At 39.0% G+C, this 24349-nt stretch overlaps 1 pseudogene; it reads right to left on the bottom strand.

Moving 5' to 3' along the window:
* Positions 1-264: 264 nt before the first annotated feature.
* LOC127682493 (guanylate-binding protein 4-like) lies at positions 265-22221 on the bottom strand (annotated as a pseudogene).
* Between the last annotated feature and the right edge of the window lie 2128 nt (positions 22222-24349).

Here is a 24349-nt window from a genome sequence, read left to right as displayed (position 1 = left end):
CTACTGTGCTAAGAATTCCTGGAGTGGTGGCCTAGGAATTTTTCAGGTGAAGTAAAATAAGGTTACTATAAAGCATAGTGGCCTCTAGGTAATGTTTCTTTCACTCCAATGTAGATTACTAACACTACAGAAAGTGGTGTGTCTTTATTGTTAATGATTTCACCAGGATTGAGGTGGATCTGAAGTTTTCATGGTCATATGTCATTGGGGGATCATGATTTCTGTGAAAGTGTCAGACTGTTCCTCTAGGGGAGACATGGTTAGTTATGTTTTCATCCAATCAAGACTTCCCTTAACCCTGTAGTCCACAACCCTCTCCTGATCTCTCAGAAAGATCTCCCTTTCCATCTCCATCTTCTTCTGCAGCTGGACCATGTTTTCTGAGAATATTCTCATTTGAGACTCAATCTCTTGCTCTTCCTTCCTCTGTTGCTACCTCTATACCTCCAGTTCCTTCTCAGCTGACTCTTTCTTGTCCAACTCAGCTGTACTACAAGGGTTTAAGAGACGGAAGAAAGGAAAGTCAGAACTGAGACCAACCCCTCATAATCCAAGAGATCAGGCTGACTTCCATATGAAAACTCTCTGAAACTTTACATCACCCATGCAATGATGCCCTATGTGATGGAGATGCACTGACTGGGTAGGCATGCAACACCAGCCCAAATCATAGTTTGAAGATCTAGAAAAGGATGCAGGAGGGAGGTCCTTGTCTAGGAGATCTTCCTATCCCTCAGTCATGGGGATCTACAGGAAGTCTTAGAGAGCTGAATGCATCTCTGTACCTGCCATGAATTTCTTTCCATTACTGAGAGCTTTGTCTGAATGTAAGATGGACTCCTCCACTGTGATCTGTGACTTCATGAAGTTCTGGAAGACCTCACTTGCCTGGGTACAACAAAGAGAGAAAATCTTAAACAATAAGGATGAAGTTTTCTGATGGAAGAGTTATCATTCTATGAAATTACTACATTGTCTGCAGTATTTGAATCCTGCTATTGTTCACAAGTGAGGACTTTAATTCTGTGGTTGGAATAAAGCCTTTCTTTGCTGAGATTAAAAAATAAAACCTTCTGTAAAAGCCTTCTGCAAGTTCTCTAGCCTCATGGTTCCACAGATGCATAAGACCTAGGTAGGCTTAGAAAATAGACTAGGGGTTTTGGACCTTATTTGGTTTAGGGTTTATATCCCTCCCCTTCTTTTAATGATGCCCTTGCCATCCTGATACATTTACCTGCATGTAATATGCACACATTCTCCTATTCAAATATTTCACCTAGCATGTCAGACTCTCTTGTTGTGTTCCTGAATAGACTACACATACACTCCTCTCTGAATGATAATGTAAGTGTCTTACCCCTATGTCAAACATGTTAGGACAGGTCTAATCAACTGTATCACCTGTGTGTGCATCCAATAAAATAGGAAGGCCAATCTGGACTCATGTTGTGTGTAGTGCATGCATGGTGCTGTCTGGAAAAATTTGTCCTTCAATAGAAATTTTTTGAGGAATGCCCACATTTAGCATCTTATGCCAATGCAAATTGAGCATGCATTTGATTTAAATCAGATGAGTTGTGTGTGAGAAGGGGCATGTGCATTAGAGCAATGAATGCATGACTTAATCTATCTGTCAGAGTAGAGAGTCACACAAACTATACCCGTAGTAACTGCCTCTGCCCTCTTTTAGATCCACTCACTATGACCCAGGGTGGGACTTGTGTCATTTGAAAAGCCTCACTTGCATGGTCACAATGGATCTGGCCTGTATACTCCTCTCTCATCCATCTGAATGCTTCACTCTGAATGAAGCTGCCCTGTTGCTTTGGCAAGTCTGTGTAAGCTTCTCTACTCATTGCATCTCTCAACTGCACCATGGAGTTATTGTTAAGAAGTAATTCATTCTGACACTGAGTTTTAGATTGATATACCAATGAGGAAAATAACACTAAATCAATTTAGGAAATGAGCTTTCAATCTGTTAGCATACTCCTCCTCCTCCACATCATCATCATCATCATCACCACCACCATCATCATCATCACCACCATCATCATCATCTCCATTGCTGCCTGTACCTCTTTAAGATTGATAAATAGTTCATATTTAATGAGCACACTCTATTTGTCCTTGTCATCTACAATCATAAGATTCCTGACAAAATTTTTCCTGTAATATTATGTATACTCTGATTAAGACTAACAGATTATTCAATAAATCAATGATTCTTTCACTTGGATTTATATGATAAAAATCACCTCCAGAGGAAACAAATATGTAGAAGTTATTTAATATTATGTAGTATTTTGTGTATCTAAAGACTAGATTGGTCATAATACATTCACTTTGATTTCTGCTCATAAAGCCTGTGTGCTCTGAGAAACCAAGAGCAGCAGTTCCAGCTCTAGCTGTGCCCTCACTGCATAACCTCACTTGCCCTCATATCTCACCTTCACACCTTCCTGGGCACTTGATTATAGTCCTGCTCAAACTTCTTTCTGACCTATAGGTAAAGTGGCTCCCCCAGAAATAGAGAAAGCTCCACATGAGATACTCTCTGTCAGGGACTCTGAGAACTTGTCCAGCTCAGACTGGCAGTGACTGAGAGATGCTGCTTCGTTCTGTCCCATGAACTCTTCCTTCCTTTTCTCTATGCTGACCTGCTGGGTGAGAAGGGAAACAAAAATTAAGAAGGCTGTTTGAAGAAAGGAGCCATTGTAGTTGTTCTGGACAGAGTAATGTGACAGTCACAAAGTGTACTGGGATAGGATGAATGGGGAATTATCTTATTTCTCTTATGTTCACTGTGAGTGACTTCTGTTAACATTTCTAATTTTCTTGTCCTCAAGCTCAATAGCTATGTGGGTGGGGTGAGTGGACATGAAATCTGTGTTCTTCATCTACCTGGATGAAGGGGTTTACACAAATCAATAATGAGTAAAAGTTCAACCAGAAGGTCAAACAGCTTCCTCAGGAAAATGTAGTTTGGTGTGGGTCAAAATATTTGTATAGAAAATCCACCTGTCAGTTCTAAGTAGGTTTATTATGAACAGAATAGTGAGAGCTTCATGGATTCCTTGAAAGGAAGTGAAGATAGTTAAAGAATGAAGATTCTAAGTATGATTTTTTTCAGTATGAATTAATAAATTCATGTCACTTGTATGATGTTGATACAAAGATTGAAGATAGAAAGATTAAGAGGAAGCCTCTAGAGTTTCTTTCTTTGGTATCTTTGTGCCATATCATCCCATAAAATGGTGGGTCTCAACCTTCCTAATGCTATGACTCTTTAATAAAGTTACTCATGGTGTGCTAACCTCAACCAGAAAATTATTTCTATTACTACATGAAAGAATAATTTTGCTACTGTTATACTAATGTAAATATTTTATTTGTAGTATATCTGAAATGAACTCCCTGTGAAGGTTCATTAATTACTCAAAGGAGTTATAATGCCTTGGTTGAGAACCATGGCCATAAAATGATAGACAGCCATTGTCTTATATACTCTAGCTGTCTTTAAGATATTGAGCTTACATAATTATACTGATTCTTGAAAATTAGTTTTCTGTACTTTAGTGTAGAGAAAGAAAACCAGAGAAATGAGAAACAAGGAAATATACCCTGTGTTGAATTCTGGAAAACAAGGAAGCATGCTGAGTGATTTCTGGAATCCTGCTGTTTCCTTGGCCTCAGGTGCAGTATCACACAAGAGTGATCAGTGGCTGTGGACTCTGCTTTGTTTTGCTACTATGATGTACAGTGTTCTTTGCATTGATAATAAGTTCACCATACAATGTGCTTGGACTGAACTTTCTTGGAAAATAAGCTTTGTGGTGGTTAGAAACCTCTCCTCAGAAAATCCACCTCTCAGTTCTGAGTAGGTTTGTGATGAACAGAGAATTGAAGTTCTTGTGAATTCCTTTACTGAGAATGAAAGGTGTGACATTAGACAAACAGGAGTTACATCAACTCCACACCCATTTATACTTGTAAATTATAAGTGAGATTCTTTGCTCACTTATATTGTAATTTTTATAATCATCAGAGACAGAGTAAAATAGAAGTATTATGATAATGTCCCTGGTCATGGGAATGGCGCCTCTGCCTTAAGGTGCAACTACACCCTGCATCATCCAGAATAAGATGGACATTAATCTGAACAGCATCACTTAACAGCATGGACTGACTTCAAAAGATGGATTGTACTGACCAGGAAGGACAGTCTTAACCTATAAAGCTTCATTCTGTTACCTCTCAGAAGGACAAATGAAGTCATTAATTTATAGTGACACTTTAAAGAGAAATAATAGTTTGTCAGTTCTAAAATTGATAGCACATTACTATTTGGAAACTGATAATAAAATAAACAGTTAATATTGTTAGGGGCTCATATTTAAACTTTGACAAAAGAAAAAGAAATTAGATTTACTTAACCATAGGAACCTGTCAATGTCACTTTTCTTTATTAGATATTTTCTTTACTTACGTTTCAAATATTATCCCCTTTCTTGTTTCCTGTGCAAAAGCACCCTATCCTATACCCCCTTCCCCTGCTCAACACCTTGACCCCCCTTTCTGAACTGGTATTCCCCTGAAATATTGAGCTTTCTCAGGGCCAAGGGCTCTCCTGCCTTTGATGTTTCAATGTGTCTGGTTTTATGTGGAGGCCCTTGATCCACATGGACCTGTACTTTGTACAAGGAGACAAGAAAGGACTAATTTGCATTCTTCTGCATGCTAGCCACCAGTTGAAACAGCACCATTTGTTCAAAAGGCTATCTTTTTTTCATCCCAGGGATGCTGGGATGGTTCAGTATATCAGAATCCATTGATGTAATCCACTATATAAACAAACTCAAAGAAAAAAAAACACATGATCATTACATTAGATGCTGAAAAATCACTCAACAAAATTCAGCATCTCTTCGTGTTAAACGTTTTGGAAAGATCAGGAATTCAAAGACCATACCTAAATATAGTAAAAGCAATATACAGCAAACCAGTAGCAAACATCAAACTAAATGGAGAAAAATTGAAGCAATGCCACTAAAATCAGGGAGTAAATAGGGCTGCCCTCTCTCTCCATATCTATTCAATATGGAACTTAATTGCTAGTTAGATCATTTAGACAACAAAAGGAGGTCAAAGGGATCCAAATTATAAAGGAAGAAGTCAAACTATCACTATTTGCAGATGATTAAATTAACTCAAACAAATCAGTAGCCTTCCAATACTCAAAAGATAAACAGGCTGAGAAAGAAATTAAGGAACCAACACCCATCACAATTGTCACAAACAATATAAAGCATCTTAGTGTGACTCTACCAAGCAAGTGAAAGGTTTGTATGACAAGAACTTCAAGTCTCTGAGGAAAGAAACTGAAGAAGACCTCAGAAGATGTAAAGATCTCCGATTCTTGTGGATTGGCAGGGTTAATATAGTAAAAATGGACATCCTGCCAAAAGCAATCTACAGATTCAGTGCAATCAGCATTAAAATCCCAACTCAATTCTTCATAGAATAAAAAAAAAGCAATTCTCAAATTTATCTTGAATAACAAAAACCCAGGCTAGCTGACACTATTCTCAACAATAAAAGAACTTCTGGGGGGAAATCAGTATTCTAGACCTCAAACAGTACTACAGAGCAATTGTGATAAAAAAAAAAAAAAAAAAACTGCATGGTCTTGGTACAGTGTCAGGCAGGTAGATCAATGGAATAGAATTGAAGACCCAGAAATGAATCTATATACCTATTACTACTTAATCTTTGACAAAGTCAGTTTCTATAGTTGATTACAGAAAAGAAAATCTGTAGAGATGAGATGTAAGGGAAAGGCCGACTGGCCCCTGATACACTAAAGACAAAGGAGATTCTAGAGCCTTTAGACAAAACCCAAGTTCTTCCCCCTTGGGGGAACTTGATTTAAGATTGGAATGCACTGAACAGAGACCCATACACCCAGTGCTGCACCTGACTTGACAAACAGTGATTCCCTAAGTACCTATTTTTAAACACATTATGCATATATCAACTTATTTTATAGAGATAAAAATGGACTTGACCTATAGAGATGGCTCAGCACTCAACAACAATGACTGCTCTTCCATTGGACCAAGATACAAGAAATCCAATGCATCCTTCTAGCATTCATAGGTAAAATATACCAATTGTACACAAGCAAAACACCCATGCACTTAAACAAAGAGAACTGTTAAAAATGAAAAGAATCTAATAGATAAAGGAGTGGAGTTGTGCTGAAAAACCAGTTACCAATAAGAACCCAGGATGCTTTATACAAAGAGGCAGCATAAAATCCAAAACCATAGTCAGAGCTGTATGGCAGTAGCATGGGCCTCAGTAAGAATAAATGCTAAGGTACATCACCACAAGCTTCTACTGAAACCTCCACTGGTCATCTTTGATGGAGTGCTCCATGAAGACAGCAATGGCTTCCTTCTCATAGGCTGCATGCACATCTATCAGCTCCTGGAATGTGTCTATGGGGAGCCTCACTCACTGGGCCATCTGCTCACCTTAGATGCCAGCTGCTTTCTGTAGAGCTGCTGTGTTCTCATGCTCAGCCAGTGTTTTTACTGCACTCTCCAAACAAGGTACTGTACCAGTGTTGATGTCATCCATGTAGGCTTGCACTAGATTCCCCAGTCCTATGCACACATAACATGTACAGTATAATGAAAAGTTTTCACTCTCCATATTACAAGTTGTAGTAGCCCATATCCTCAATAGCCCCACTGTACTGAATAGAAACTCTTTTTTTTCTCCCTTTATCTTCCTCCTTGTCATCATCCTCATCTGGCTTCTATGAATCCATTGTGTAAAACCCATAATTGTTTTACTTATGTTTTTACTTTTATTGTTCTTCATGCCACTACAAAATTAAATTAATGATTAAATAGCTTGTTTAAAGAATTCCTAGCATAATTTCCCATCAAAATGAATGAAGCAGTCTATTGTGTAGAATGAATTGTTATTTCCGAGTCCATTTCCAAATGAACATGTAGAGCCTTTGTCTAAGAAAGTCAAGAGTTTCAAGGCAGTGAGACAGGTTAGTACAGTCTGTCTTGACATGGGTTACCGTAGAGTTCCCATATCCAGAAAGTCTTCTCTGTATGGAAGATTAACTTCAAATTTGTTTCTCACTCATTCACTAACCATGCATTCAAGTCCTGCTGTTTCATTTCTCACTCACGTGAATTAACTGAAATCTTTGGTTGGCTGTGTGATGGGCTGCAACAGTGAGGATTAAACATATGACCTGATATATCATCCACAGCTCTACTTTATATTTATCAATTTTATCTATTTATTAATTTATGTGCTTCTGTGATTCTGTGCATTAAACCACTGGCCTCCCTTAAATGCTGAGTAAGTGAACATTCTTTGAGCTGTTTCTCCAGCCCTGTTCTATCTATATTTGCCAACTTTTGTAATTGGCATGTTGGTTAGTTACTTCTGGTTTTGGGAATTGAGCCAGGACCTCCACCTACTATAAGCACTTCCTGCTCTACTGAACTCAATCCCTCATACTTTGGCATGTTTATCAACCTCAAATGATTTTAGCCTGGGTCGGCATCAAGCTTGGGATCCTCCACTACCTCAGCATTCTAATTGGCCATGATTACAGCTGTGTACCAAAATGTCAATCATAAAACAAAGTTTACATATCTCTTGAGAAACTATTAACTTATGTGTGTGGCTTTCTGGTATACTGTCAATTTTGGCTAAGAGTTGTGGTTCACTCATTGGCCAGTCAAAGACAAAACACTACCTCCTGGGAAGCATTGTCTGATGCATTCCTTGGGCCAGCTGGATATTTCAGTTTGGGGATCTTGCCCTGAGGAAGAGGGAAAACAGATAGTCCGATAAGCATATATGGTGGGGCAAGTCATAGGTTTGATTGGGGGAGGGGTCATTTATTGGTTGTATGGTTAGTTGGTTTTGGTTTTAATACGAGGATTGAAAACTAGGCTAAGTTGACCCAGGGCTCATTATGTAACCAAGTATGACCAGTAACTCCTGATCCTTCTACTACCACCTGCTGAATGACAAACTACAGCTGTGTGTTAGCAAACATAGATTAGAAGATACTGGACATCAATACTAGGTCCTTCAATATCTTAGGCAAGCACTTCACCAACTGACTAGGTAATTATTTACATTCTTTTAGTTTTATTATATTAATTATAATATTACAGTTTTATATAATTATATATAAATATAAATATATTTGCATTGTTTATTACATATATTTAATACATGTACTTATTAAATACAAAATTACATGTAATTACATGTAAATACAAAATTACATATATGTAATACATATAAATTTATTACATATATTTATCACATAGCATGTTTATATAATACATAATAAAGTTATGTATAATTATAAATATAGAATAATATTGTGTATATTCTTTATATATATAATTTTATATAATTTAATGTAATTGTATTGATTTATTGAAATATATTTGTGTTTTTCAACACTATACTCTGGTTATTGTGTCCCTTCCCTTGATTGCTCCCAGATCCTCTGCATTTCCCCTCCCAAACACACAAATCTACACTCTTCTTTTTCCTCTCATTAGAAAACAAATAGACCTATAATGATAATAATGATGGTGATAAAGGTAAAATTACAAAATTGCTAGAATGTGACAAAACATGCAAACAGAAAAATTCAGAGAAAAGACACACGAAACACATACAAACACTGAAATATACACAGAAGATCCATACAAAAATACTGGGAACCATAATATATGAGCAAAAGATTTGTACTGTTAAAAGATTCATAGACAAAGTGTTGTAAGTCTTTTAATACTATTAAGAGTTCATTTTGTGTTGGCCATGCACATGCATGGGTATTTTTCTTTACTTTTGAAGGTTATCATACACATAGGATAACATTCACACCTGTTAAAATTGATGACACATTTTTCTTTGCAAATAGGCTTGAAACAAGGAAATTTCTATGCAGGTATCTGAATCTCAATTTGTTAGTTTTAAAGCATTATAAGCCTGGATGTATTTTGGTATAGTAAGTGGCTTTTTTAAATAAATGATTAGGTGAGTTATTAATTGAAAAGTGAAATTTAAATCTGAATTATTCTCAGTTTTTTGTAGAAATTCATAAGAGGGAAAGATTGGGAAGAGGATTCATGACAATACCATTATGATACTAAAATGAGTTTTAAAATAGGAAGCTAATTTTTAGTTCAAATGTCCAAAGAACATGCTAAGTGTCATCACTATTTTAAACCTAATATGAAGATGAGCCACATCTCTTCAAACTCACAGATCAGGACTTTATAGGAACTGATAGTAAAAAAGTGCTACTCAAAAGCACGGACAGGGCAAAGATCCAGGCATCATTCCTAGGGTCTCCCTAGAAGGCACATGGGTAAGGGTCTTGGGAGCTAACTCTTTCTTTACCTCTCACTTAAAGCTCATCCAGATCATTGTTCACTTGAGCTTTTACATATTATTTCAAGCAATCTATTAGTTCTGTGGAAGAACAAGTTGTGAGGACATGAACACACATTTCAACATTAACTATTGCATTAGAATTTGTTGTTACTGTTGTTCAATTTTTGACATAATAGAATTTTTTTTGTTTTGGTTTTTTGAGACAGGGTTTCTATGTACAGCCCTGGTTGTCCTGGAAATCACTCTGTTGACCAGGCTCACCTCAAACTCAGAAATCCACCTGTGTCTTCCTACCAGAGGGAGGGATTAAAGGCAGGCACCACCACTGCCTGGCTGATAATAGAATATTAATGATATTCTCTTTAAAGTGTTTTCTTTCTTTTTTAAAATTTTATGATGGCATGGACTGACACACTACATATTGTGAAACCTAGCTTGGTATCTGAAGCAAACTCAGATGTTCAGTGATAGATGCTAGCAATTATTCAGTCATCATATATTTGACTCCTGTCCATATACTTGACACAACTGAGGCCACCAATTATATACAATTGCAGACAACAAGCAGGCATTTTTTTACTGTCCTTATGATTCAATGAAAGTAATAAGAATAGCAAAGATAAGATTCATTCAACAAATGTGAGCTTTTCTGTTAGTAGATAAGACAATTATAAGATATTGCCATAACATTGGATAATTGGATATAGATATAAACATTAGAAAAAAGAGCACTTGCTAAGATGTTGTGGGTGCCTACTGCTAACTGTTAAGAATTTGGTGAATAAATACATAATGGACTAATGTTATCATGACATTAGAAGTTAGCATGTCAGCATCTTCTAGATAAAAGCAACAATTTAACTATACTGAGGAAATCCTTCCAGTCAACATAGGGTAAGTTTGTTTGCTACTGCAGAGAGTGAAAGATTTAATGGTGAATTCTGGGACAAGATGACAAAATATCTTAAAAATCAAACTATATTGTTTATATAAATTATATTACTGTCTAAATTATAGCATAATACAGAAATTATATTTTCTGTGAATGGTGCATAATGTTTAATCCTGAGCCCTTAGGTAAAGGCAAAACTAAAATTGATTAGTAACAAATTTTTCTATGGACTTTTTGGTAAAAAGAGTATTTTTCCATGTATCAAAATTTTAAAATAACTAGGAAATAAAATTCTTTTTTTTCCTTTTTTATTCGATATATTTTTTATTTACATTTCAAATGATTTCCCCTTTCCTGGATCCCCACTCCCCAAAGTCCCATAAGCCCTCTGCCCTCCCCCTATTGCCCAATCCACCCCTTCCCATTGCCCTGTTCTGGTATTCCCCTACACTGTGGCACTGAGCCTTTCGAGAACCAGGGGCCACTCCTTCCTTCTTCCTGGGCATCATTTGATATGTGCATTGTGCTTGTGTATTCCAAGAATCTAGGCTAATATCCACTTATTACTGAGTGCATACTATGAATGTTCTTTTGAGACTGGGTTACCTCATTTAGGATGATGTTCTCCAGCTCCATCCATTTGTCTAAGAATTTCATGAATTCATTGTTTCTAATGGCTGAATAGCACTCCATTGTGTATATATATATATATATATATATGTATATATATATATATATATATATATACCACATTTTCTGTATCCATTCCTCCATTGAGGGACATCTGGGTTCTTTTCCAGCTTCTGGCTATTATAAAAAGAACTGTTATGAACATAGTGGAGAATGTATCCTTATTACATGCTGGGGAATCCTCCAGGTATATGCCCAGGAGTGGTATAGTGGGGTCCTTTGGAAGTATCATTCCCAGTTTTCTGAGAAACTGCCAGACTGATTTCCAGAGTGGTAGTACCAGTTTTCAACCCCACCAGCAGTGGATGAGTGTTCCTCATTCTCCACATCCTTACCAGCACCTATTTTCTCCTGAGTTTTTGATCTTAGCCATTCTGACTGGTATGAGGTAAAATCTCAGGGTTGTTTTGATTTGCATTTCCCTGATGACTAAGGATATTGAACATCCTTTCTTTAGGTGTTTCTCAGTATCTGCATGGTATTGGTACACTGACAGGCAGGTAGATCAATGGAATAGGATTGAAGACCCAGAAATGAACCCTCACACCTGTGGTCACTTGATCTTCGACCAAGGAACTGAAAACATGAAGTTGATAGGGATAGGGATACAAATTGGAAAGGAAGAAGTCAAACTATCACTATTTGCAGATGATATGATAGTATAATATGCAGATGATACATAGATATATGATACTTAACTGACCCAAAAACCTCAACCAGAGAACTCCTAAAGCTGATAAAGAACTTCAGCAAAGTGGCTGGTTATAAGGTCAACTCAAACAAATCAGTAGCCTTCCTATACTCAAAGGATAAGCAAGCTGAGAAAGAAATTAGGGAAATGACACCCTTTACAATAGCCACAAACAATGTAAAGTATCTTTGTGTGACTCTAACCAAACAAGTGAAAGATCTGTATGAGAAGAACTTCAGGCCTCTGAAGAAGAAAATTGAAGAAGACCTCAGAAAATTGAAAAATCATCCATGCTCATGGATTGGCAGAATTAATATAGTTAAAATGGCCATCTTGCCAAAAGCAATATATAGATTCAACGCAATCGCCATCAAAATCCCAACTCCATTCTTCATAGAGTTAGAAAGAGCAATTCTTAAATTCATCTGGAATAACAAAAAACCCAGGATAGCTAAAACTATTCTCAACAGTCAAAGAACTTTTGGGGAAATCAGTATCCTGGACCTCAAGCAGTACAACAGAGCAATAGTGTTAAAAACTGTGTGGTATTGGTACAGTGATAGGCAGGTGGATCAGTGGAATAGGATTAAAGACCCAGAAATGAACCCACACACCTATGGTCACTTGATCCTCGACAAAGGGGCTGAAAACATCCAGTGGAAAAAAGATAGCCTTTTCAACAAATGGTGCTGGTTCAACTGGAGGTCAGCATGCAGAAGAATGCAAACTGATCAATTCTTATCTCCTTGTACTAAGCTCAAGTCCAAGTGGATCAAGGACCTCCACATAAAACCAGACACACTGAAACTAATAGAAAAAAAAAACTGTGGAAGACCCTTGAGGACATGGGCACAGGGGAAAAGTTCCTGAACAGAACAGCAATAGCTTATTCTCTGAGATCAAGAATTAACAAATGGGACCTCATAAAATTACAATGTTTCTATACGGAAGAGGACATTGTCAAAAGAACCAAACAGCAACCAACAAATTGGGAAAAGATCTTTACTAACACTACATCCAACAGAGGTCTTATATCCAAGATATACAAAGAACTCAAGAAGGTAGACTCCAGAGAGCCAAATAACCCCCTTAAAAATGGGGTACAGAGCTAAACAAGGAAATAAAATTCTTAAGTGCTGGGAAGATACCTTTGGTGTCTGATTCAGAAAGGAAACAGAATTCCTAATTTCAGTTTGGAATTACAAACATACCAATAGAATTTTATAACTTCCTTTTAAGTCATTTTTAAGGCAAGAAAAAATTGAAAAGAAAACTCCCTTTTATAATGTAAAAATATCTGAAAAATAATCTAAAAATGTCTGCTGTTATTGAAACTCTGCAAGTGTGGTCTCACAGTCTAGCTGATTATTCTGTGTGTAGCTAATAAATATCCATAGAAAAAGCCATTTACTCTTTTTTTTTATTTGATATATTCTTTATTTACATTTCAAGTGATTTTCCCTTTCCTGGATCCCCCCTCCCAAAGAAAGTCCCATAAGTCCTCTTCCCTCCCCCTGTTACCCAATCCACCCCTTCCCACTTCCCTGTCCTGGTATTCCCTGACACTGCTGCACTGAGCTTTTCCATGATTGGGGGCCACTCCTTCCTTCTTCTTGGGCACCATTTGATATGTGCATTGTGTCTTGAGTATTCCAAGCTTCTAGGCTAATATCCATTTATCAGTGAGTGCATACCATGAGTGTTCTTTTGCGACTGGGTTACCTCACTTAGGATGATGTTCTCCAGTTCCATCCATTTGTCTAAGAATTTCATGAATTCATTGTTTCTAATGGCTAAATACTACTCCATTGTGTGTATATACCACAGCGTGCCATCTCGAAGCAGTGCAGGAAGCCAGCTATACACCCAGCAGCCAGCTAGGAAGAGGCAGCTTGCACTGGTGAGTCCGGCCCTGCAGAGCTGAGGATCCAGTCAGGAGGCCTCTGTCAAGAGTCTTCCAGTCTCCGCCTCTGGATCAGAGACAGCCCAAGCCATTTACTCTTTTTTTTTTTCTTTTTTTTTCTCTCTTTTTTTTTATACGATATAATTTATTTACATTTCAAATGATTTCCCCTTTTCTAGCCCCCCCAGTCCCCGAAAGTCCCGCAAGCCCCCTTCTCTTCCCCTGTCCTCCCACCCACCCCTTCCCACTTCCCCGTTCTGGTTTTGCTGAATACTGTTTCACTGAGTCTTTCCAGAACCAGGGGCCACTCCTCCTTTCTTCTTGTACCTCATTTGATGTGTGGATTATGTTTTGGGTATTCCAGTTTTCTAGGTTAATATCCACTTATTAGTGAGTGCATACCATGATTTACCTTTTGAGTCTGGGTTACCTCACTTAGTATGATATTCTCTAGCTCCATCCATTTGCCTAAGAATTTCATGAATTCATTGTTTCTAATGGCTGAATAGTACTCCATTGTGTAGATATACCACATTTTTTGCATCCACTCTTCTGTTGAGGGATACCTGGGTTCTTTCCAGCATCTGGCAATTACAAACAGGGCTGCTATGAACATAGTAGAACATGTATCCTTATTACATGGTTGGGAGTCTTCTGGGTATATGCCCAGGAGTGGTATAGCAGGATCTTCTGGAAGTAAGGTGCCCAGTTTTCGGAGGAACCGCCAGACTGATTTCCAGAGTGGTTGTACCAATTTGCAACCCCACCAGCCATGGAGGAGTGTTCCTCTGTCTCCACACCCTCTCCAACACCTGCTGTTTCCTGAATTTTTAATCTTAGCCATTCTGAGTGGAGTAAGATGAAATCTTAGGGTTGTTTTGATTTGCATTTCCCTAATGACTAATGAAGTTGAGCATTTTTTAAGATGCTTCTCCGCCATCCGAAGTTCTTCAGGTGAGAATTCTTTGTTTAACTCTGTACCCCATTTTTTAATAGGGTTGTTTGGTTTTCTGGAGTCTAACTTCTTGAGTTCTTTATATATATTGGATATTAGCCCTCTATCTGATGTAGGATTGGTGAAGATCTTTTCCCAATTTGTTGGTTGCCGATTTGTCCTCTTGATGGTGTCCTTTGCCTTACAGAAACTTTGTAATTTTATGAGGTTCCATTTGTCAATTCTTGCTCTTAGAGCATACGCTATTGGTGTTCTGTTCAGAAACTTTCTCCCTGTACCGATGTCCTCAAGGGTCTTCCCCAGTTTCTTTTCTATTAGCTTCAGAGTGTCTGGCTTTATGTGAAGGTCCTTAATCCATTTGGATTTGAGCTTAGTACAAGGAGACAAGGATGGATCAATTCGCATTCTTCTGCATGCTGACCTCCAGTTGAACCAGCACCATTTGTTGAAAAGGCTATCTTTTTTCCATTGGATGTTTTCAGCCTCTTTGTCGAGGATCAAGTGGCCATAGGTGTGTGGGTTCATTTCTGGATCTTCAATCCTGTTCCATTGATCCTCCTGCCTGTCACTGTACCAATACCATGCAGTTTTTAACACTATTGCTCTGTAGTATTGCTTGAGGTCAGGGATACTGATTCCCCCAGATTTTCTTTTGTTGCTGAGAATAGTTTTAGCTATCCTGGGTTTTTTGTTGTTCCAGATGAATTTGATAATTGCTCTTTCTAACTCTGTGAAGAATTGAGTTGGGATTTTGATGGGTATTGCATTGAATCTGTATAGTGCTTTAGGCAAAATGGCCATTTTAACTATATTGATTCTACCGATCCAGGAGCATGGGAGGTTTTCCCATTTTTTGAGGTCTTCTTCCATTTCCTTCTTCAGAGTCTTGAAGTTCTTGTCATACAGATCTTTCACATGTTTGGTAAGAGTCACCCCAAGATACTTTATACTGTTTGTGGCTATTGTGAAGGGGGTCATTTCCCTAATTTCTTTCTCAGCCTGCTTATCCTTTGAGTATAGGAAGGCCACTGATTTGCTTGAGTTGATTTTATAACCTGCCACTTTGCTGAAGTTGTTTATCAGCTGTAGGAGCTCTCTAGTGGAGTTCTTTGGGTCACTTAGGTAGATGATCATGTCGTCCGCAAATAATGATAGTTTGACTTCTTCCTTTCCAATTTGTATCCCTTTGACCTCCTTATGTTGTGGAATTGCCCGAGCTAGTACCTCAAGTACAATATTGAAAAGATAAGGAGAAAGGGGGCAGCCTTGTCTGGTCCCTGATTTCAGTGGGATTGCTTCAAGTTTCTCTCCATTTAGTTTGATGCTGGCTACCGGTTTGCTGTATATTGCTTTTACTATGTTTAGGTATGGGCCTTGAATTCCTGTTCTCTCCAAGACTTTAAGCATGAAGGGATGCTGAATTTTGTCAAATGCTTTTTCAGCATCCAATGAAATGACCATGTGGTTTTGTTCTTTGAGTTTGTTTATGTAGTGGATTGTATTGATGGATTTCCGTATATTGAACCAACCCTGCATTCCCGGGATACAGCCTACTTGATCATGGTGGATGATCGTTTTGATGTGTTCTTGGATTCGGTTGGCAAGAATTTTATTGAGTATTTTTGCATCGATGTTCATAAGGGAAATTGTTCTGAAGTTCTCTTTCTTTGTTGGATCTTTGTGTGGCTTTGGTATCAGCGTAATTGTGGCTTCGTAGAAGGAATTGGGTAGTGTTCCTTCTGTTTCTATTTTGTGGAATAGATTGAAGAGTATTGGTGTTAACTCTTCTTTGAAGGTCTGGTAGAATTCTGCACTGAAGCCATCTGGTCCTGTGCTTTTTTTGGTTGGAAGACTTTCTATGACTCCTTCTATTTCTTTAGGCATTATGGGACTGTTTAGATGGTCTAGTTGGTCCTGATTTAATTTTGGTATTTGGTATCTGTCAAGGAAATTGTCCATTTCCTCCAGATTCTCCAGTTGTGTTGAGTACAGGCTCTTGTAGTAGGATCTGATGATTTTTTGGATTTCCTCAGTTTCCGTTGTTATATCTCCCTTTTCATTTCTAAGTTTGTTAATTTGGATACTTTCTCTGTGCCCTTTGGTCAGTCTGGCTAAGGGTTTATCTATCTTGTTGATTTTCTCCAAGAACCAGCTCCTGGTATTGTTGATTTTTTGTATGGTTCTCTTTGTTTCTACTTGATTGATTTCGGCCCTGAGTTTGATGATTTCCTGCCTTCTACTCCTCCTGGGCGAAATAGATTCTTTTTGTTCTAGGGCTTTCAGGTGTGTCATTAAGCTGGTAATGTATGCTCTCTCCATTTTCTTTTTGGAGGTACTCAGGGCTATGAGTTTTCCTCTTAGCACTGCTTTCATTGTGTCCCATAGATTTGGGTATGTTGTGTTTTCATTTTCATTGTATTCTAAAAAGCCTTTAATTTCTTTCTTTATTTCTTCCTTGACCAAGGTATCATTGAGTAGAGTATTGTTCAGTTTCCACGTGTATGTGGGCTTTCTGTTGTTTCTGTTGCTATTGAAGACCACTTTTACTCCATAGTGATCAGATAGGAGGCATGGGATTAGTTCTATCTTCTTATATTTGTTGAGGTCTGTCTTGTGACCAATTATATGGTCGATTTTGGAGAAGGTACCATGAGGTGCTGAGAAAAAGGTATATTCTTTTGTTTTAGGATAGAATGTTCTATATATATCTGTTAAATCTAATTGGTCCAAAGCTTCAATTAGTTTCATTGTGTCCCTGTTTAGTTTCTGTTTTCCTGATCGGTCCATTGAGGAAAGTGCAGTGTTGAAGTCACCCACAATTATTGTGTTAGGTGCAATGTGTGCTTTTAGTTTTAATAAAGTTTCTTTTACGAAAGAGGGTGCCCTTGCATTTGGGGCATAGATGTTCAGGATTGACAGTTCTTCTTTTTGTATTTTTCCTTTGACCAGCAAGAAGTGTCCCTCAGGGTCTCTTTTGATGACTTTGGGTTGAAAGTCAATTTTATCTGATATTAAAATGGCTACTCCAGCTTGTTTCCTGAGACCATTTGCTTGTAAAATTGTCTTCCAGCCTTTTACTCTAAGGTAGTGTTTGTCTTTGACCCTGAGGTGTGTTTCCTGTAAGCAGCAAAATGTAGGGTCCTATTTACGTATCCATTCAGTTAGTCTGTGTCTTTTTATTGGGGCATTAAGTCCATTGATGTTAAGAGATATTAAGGAATAGTAATTGTTACTTCCTATCATTTTTGACGTTATTTTTTAAATTTGAATGCTTAACTTCTTTTGGGTTTGATGAAAGGTTACTATCTTGCTTTTTCCAGGGTGAAGTTTCCCTCCTTGTATTGGTGTTGTCCTCCTATTATCTTTTTTAGGGCCGGGTTTGTGGATAGATATTGGGTAAACTTGGTTTTGTCATGAAATATCTTAGTTTCTCCATCTATGGTGATTGAGAGTTTTGCTGGATATAGTAGTTTTGGTTGGCATTTGTGTTCTCTTAGAGTCTGCATGAGATCTGCCCAGGACCTTCTAGCCTTCATAGTCTCAGGTGAATAGTCTGCTGTGATTCTGATAGGTCTTCCTTTATATGTTACTTGGCCTTTTTCTCTTACTGCCTTTAGTATTCTTTCTTTGTTTAGAACATTTGGTGTTTTGATTATTATGTGACGGGAAGTATTTCTGTTCTGGTCCAGTCTGTTTGGAGTTCTGTAGGCTTCTTGTATATTCATGGGCATCTCTCTCTTTAGGTTAGGGAAGTTTTCTTCCATAATTTTATTGAAGATGTTTGCTGGCCCTTTAAGTTGTAAATCTTCACTCTCATCTATGCCTATAATCCTTAGGTTTGGTCTTCTCATTGTGTCCTGGATTTCCTGGATATTTTGGGTTACAAGCTTTTTGCATTTTGCATTTTCTTTAACTGTTGAGTCCATGGTTTCTATGGAATCTTCAGCATCTGAGATTCTTTCTTCTATCTCTTGTATTCTGTTGTTGATATTTGCATCTCTGTCCCCTGATTTCTTCCCAAGGCTTTCTATCTCCAAAGTTGTCTCCCTTTGAGTTTTCTTAGTTGTTTCTACTTCTGATTTTAGATCCTGGATGGTTTTATTTAGCTCCTTCACTTGCATGTTTGTGTTTTCCTGTAATTCTTTAAGAGATTTTTGTGTTTCCTCTTTCATGACCTCAGCCTGTTGACCAAAGTTCTCCTGTATTTCTTTAAGAGATTTTTGTGTTTCGTCTTTCATGACCTCAGCCTGTTGACCAAAGTTCTCCTGTATTTCTTTAAGTGTTTTTTGCATTTCCTCCTTGTTGGCTTTTGTATTCTCCTGGATTTCTTTCAATGATTTTTGTGTTTCCCTTGCAAGGGATTCTAACTTTTGATCCATTTTCTCCTGAATTTCTTTAAGTATGTCCTTCATGTGTTCCTGTACCAGCATCATGACCAGTGATTTTAAATCCAAATCTTGTTTTACTGGTGTGATGGGGTATCCAGGACATGTTGGTAGAGGAGAATTGGGTTCAGATGTTGCCATATTGCCTTGATTTCTGTTAGTGACGTTCCTGCGTTTGCCTTTTGCCATCTAGTTCTCACTGGTGTTACTTGGTCTTGTCAGTGCTGGACTCACCAGTGCAAGCTGCCCCTTCCCAGTTGGCCTCTGGTGCACAGCTTACCTCCTGCACTGCTTGTAGACTGGGTGCTGCTGCCCAGGCTGTTCAGATCCCAAAGCAGGCACCCGAAGGCTCCCGCTGGGGCCCGCTGGATTCACTGGAGCACACTGACTTCTCCCAGCTGGCCGCCCGGAAGCCCAGCTAGCTACTTGCAGGACTTGGAGATGTGGTGCTGCTGCCCAGACTGATCTGGATCCGGAAGCGGAGAGAGTAGAGCTGAGGGCTTCTGCCTGAGTCCTTGCCCCAGATTGTGTCTGTGGACCAGATGGAGCCTGTGTGCATCCCCAGGGAGTGCCGACGGTGTATGCTGCTGTGACCTCCACTGTGTTCCTTTCACTCCGCTGGGCAGCCAATCCGCCAATTGGGCTGTCGCACACAAGGTTAGCCTGGCCGCTCAGTCCCTGAGTCCAGGCAAAAGCCTGGGAGGCCAAGGTCCGAGCAAAGTTCCCTTAGGGCTATGACTGTTAATTGGGTCCGCCAGGTGACTAGGATGGCGGGCGTGCGCGCCCGCGCTCCCTGAAAGCGCCGGGAGAGTCTGCTTTGCTAACAATCACCTGGGCGGGTTGACTCACAGATGGCCCACCAAGCCGCCCAGTTCTTGGGGTCAGTCCTGTGCCTTTTGGGGCCTGGACCCCCGCTTTGTTAGCCTCAGGCTATGCCTGTTACAGGTCTGCCCGCCAGAGCTCTCTGTCGTCCTGCAGGCAAAATGGCGGCAGCGCACACGCAGGCCTGGGCAAAAAACCTCCTAGCTGGGTTGGCACCCCGATGGCCCCCCGACCCGCCCAGGGCCTGGGTGCAGGCCAACGCCCGTCGGGCTCAGACCACCGCGGTGTTGGCCTCGGATTATGTTTGTGTACCTCAGTCTGTCCGATCCCTGGAGTACGGAACCAAGATGGATGCACCTCTCCTGACTGGTGGGAGGCCGAGTTATGAAGTGGCTTCCGTGCAGGAAAGGCGCCGAACAACTGCAGCTGCTTGCCGCCCGGCTGGTCAGCGAAGGTCAGTGGTCGTGGGCGCAGGGCCTAACTGGTCCCTGTGACGCCTTGGTTCCACTGCTGATGGCCCTTCAGCTGGAGCAGCCACTGCTGCCGCCGCCGCCACCGCCGCCGCTGCCACCAGCCATTTACTCTTAATTGCAATTTCCAAAGGCCTCAATCATGTACCTCAGAGTGTGAGTCTCGAGAGTCTCCATCCCTTCTGAGATGGATCATTGTCTCTCTGTTTCTCTATGGCACCTTTACCCTCATCAGCTGTGGTGAGGCCCATAAAGCTCTGAATTGACCACATTCTAGGGAGCACTGATGCCCAGGCTCCTAGAGGGCTCATGAATGACCCCTTGCAGGTGTCAGCCTGGCAATGAGACAGGTCTCCATGGCAACTTCAAATTTTGAATTGTTATTTCCAGCTCAAGGTAGAGGGATCATTTTTGAAACACAGCTCCGGTGGAATTGAATGAGGCTTGGGAATGTGCCCATTTCTCTCTACCTTATTTGCCCCCACTACATTCCAGAGAGATTTATCCAAACGTTAGTGCCAACAAAGCCTAACCACATGTCTGCTCTCATGGGAGCCCACGTGTTTTCAATACTGATGTATCAATATACAATAGATTAAGACAGATGGGTACATATGTCTATGGGAACTGTATTCAGAGTACAATCTTCCCTATCTTCACCACTATCTCAGGGATAATTCTAAAGGACTAAAACTGAGCTGCTAGAAGACTATTGGTTCAGTGCAATCTAATCATTCACTTTATTGAAAAGAATTTAATACCTTATCTAACAGACCACAATATTTAGCATTTTTTCTGTTGTTGTTGTTCATAGAAGTGTGGTTAAAAGCCTCAAGTTCAAGTCCTCTCCTATAGTTTTGGTCCTAGACAGTGAGATTACATCTTATATGATGAATTGCAAGAGATTATTAATATACAAGGAAAAATCAAGAGTAACCTCATCTATCACTCACTTGCTGACTCACCTTTTTTACATCACCGAGACTCTCAGTGTCTTGAAGAATAAGGCTGTGACTTGGCTTTGTTGGGTTAGGCACAGACCATGTCCAGATGCCCTTGGTTTGAGACTGTACAGGGGATCCCAGAGGAAAGCCTGAAGGGAAGATGATATAAATGTATGATGTATGTTAGGTATATATATATATTCATCTCTCTCTCTCTCTCTCTCTATATATATATATATATATATATATATATATATATATATATATACATATACACATACACACACACACACACACACACACATACACATACACATACACATACACATACACATACACATATACATATACACACATACATAATCTTGTTTTTCAGTAACAAGATTAAAAATAGTAAAGCCAGATGCCGGGAAACTGCCCCTGACTGAGAAAAAGAAACTGAAACTCAGGAGAGAGGAGGGAGGTGTCAGGTGCAAGGGAAACTGACAAATGCCCAGCCATGGTGGCACAATCCCAATTGTCAGCTGGACTCCAGGTTCCTTCTAAGCTTAGCTCACCTCTCACCCTGCCCTCTACTTTAACCTTCTCTAGCTTTCCTTCCCCAAGTTTCTCATTCAAATATAACACTGTCATTTCAGCCATGCACACTCTTGGCTCCCTCTCTATTGACTCTGTCTTCCTTGGTCATCTTTGCCCTTCTGGATGGCTCCTGTCCCATGGTCTGTTGGTCCCCTCTCTTTTGGCTACCTTTCTCTTTCCTTCTTCCTCTCTCTCTCTCTCTCTCTCTCTCTCTCTCTCTCTCTCTCTCTCTCTCTCTCTCTCTCTCCTGTTCTCTTCCCAGACAGCTTGTTCATCAGGTAGGATTTGCCTGTGTGGTAGAGGCCCACAATGGCTACCACCACCACTACAGGCTGTGTAATGGCTGACAGGACCTCCAGGGCCTTCTTATTGGCTCTCAGTCGTCCTTTCACATTCTCAATGAGGCACAAAGGGACTTCTGATTCCATGTCCACTAGGGTTCCTTGACTGCAGAGGGACAAATGCAATTAATGAGAATTCTAGGCTTCTAGATGAGCTAACCTTTTCAGCAGACAGGCTCCTTACAGAAGGCTATGAGATTCACCATGCAGCAGGCTGTGCTCCAGAGAGATAAATAAGATAGATATTTGTGTAACTTTATAATGGCATATGATACTCCAAAGTTGTCAAGAGCTAAATAGTTTTATGGAAATGCTGTGTCTTCATTAACGAATTCTAATGACCAAAAATATTCAGGTAATTTATGTTAAAAAAGAAGTTTTCTTTGATCTTTCTCACTGAACAGTTTATAATAACCATTAAGCGTAAAGTAGAATATCTTTTAGTGGAATACTTTTTCTACTATTTATCTATATCATCTATTTTTATATGTATATAAAATATATGTGTGTTTGTTCCTGCATTAAACTAAATTTTTTATTTTTAATTTTACATGTATGGGTGTTTTGTCTGCATGTCTCATGGCTTATCACTTCCATGTCTGTTATATATATATGGATAAGGAAATTCAAATCATATTTCGGCATAGCAGAACATCCAAAAATAAAATGTTTTTGTCCCCATGTCATCATGAGCAGCATTTGGCTTCATTTATCATCTACATTGAGAATCAAGAAGTCAGCCATATGGACATTGACAAGGAAGGGTACAAGATGGAAATCATCTTCTGAGTCAAATGATGTGAAAGGTTTGATGAAAAGAATGAGTCTGAACAACCAGGCTCTAAAGACTGAGAAGAGAGACAGGAGGATTAATTCAATGTCATCTGTAGTTACACAATGAGTTCTAGGCCACCCTGGGATACTTGAAACCAGACTGAAAAAAAGAAACATACCTGTAAATAAATGGGTAAATTATATTTTCAAATAAAAATCAAAGATGGTTAACTTGAAACATATAAAAGTTTGATAGAGTAAACAAGGAATTGAAAGAATAGAGTTTATAGATCTGGTGGGGTGGGGAAGGAGGAGTGGGGAGTTGGGGTGGGAACATCCTGTAGAGACAAGGGGCAGAGAGCAGGTATTGGATGTGGAACAGTCAGGGTGTGGACAAAATCTGGAGTTGAAAATGGATAAATAAGTCTGTAAATACGTAAATAAAATTGGTAAAGATACAGGGTATTCATGATGCAATGTTGAGTGTAGGAGTCTTGTATTTTACATAATATATTCACCTTACTGCGATGGGCATGTTCCTCATAGAAACTAAAGCATTTTTCAGAAAAGATGAGATGCAGCTGTAGAAGTCAGGTAAGAAAAGGCTAAAACAAATTGTATAGGATCCTGAGGAGCAGCATGAGCTATTTCTTTTTTTTTTTTATGTTTTTTTTATTCGATATATTTTTTTATTTACATTTCAAATGATTTCCCCTTTTCTAGCCCCCCCACTCCCCGAAAGTCCCATAACAAAAGGAAAACAAGGAATAGGATTGGATGTCTGTGATTAACTCAGGGTTAAGAAGATGGGTTGGTTTTCCCATATGTGGCTATAGCACAAGAAAGAACCTGAATCATAAGGAGGTGGAACATTGGCCTCTTTTATGTAACATTACAATCGTGGTTACTTTTTGATGCCATTTTCAATTATATTCACTTTAAAAAGTGTTTTACTGTTATATTATTTGTGTGTGGGGGTGTGTGGGTATATCTATGTGTGTGTGCATGTGCTTCTGAATGCTGTGACCCTGGAAGCAAGAGGCATTGCATGCCTTAGAGCTGGAGCAATGGGTAGTTGTAAACTGCCTGAAATAGTTTCTGGGAACCAGACCAGGGCCATTTTCTCCAGTGCTGCACTGTCTAGTCTTCTCAGTTACATTTGATGGTTCCTCTAGGCCTGCCATGGGCTCCTTGGCTTATCTCAATTTACTTCACATAAAAAAAAAAAAAAAACTAAGATATTTTCACTAATAACCAAAGAACTATAACATTATTCTTTCTCTCATTTTGACACTATTTAATGCATATTACATATGAATCTGTAAGAATTACAGTTGTAGCTAGTTTTATTTGATATGATATCCCAAAACTTCAGAAATATTCAAATACTATTATACAGACTTAGCTGGTAATACTTAGAAAAATTTTATAAATATATATT

The sequence above is a fragment of the Apodemus sylvaticus genome, chromosome 4 (genome assembly GCF_947179515.1).
Source record: "Apodemus sylvaticus chromosome 4, mApoSyl1.1, whole genome shotgun sequence".
In the NCBI taxonomy this organism is placed as follows: Eukaryota; Metazoa; Chordata; class Mammalia; order Rodentia; family Muridae; genus Apodemus; species Apodemus sylvaticus.
The sequence above is the reverse complement of the archived record's forward strand: the minus strand, read 5'-3'. Positions and strand labels throughout refer to the sequence as shown.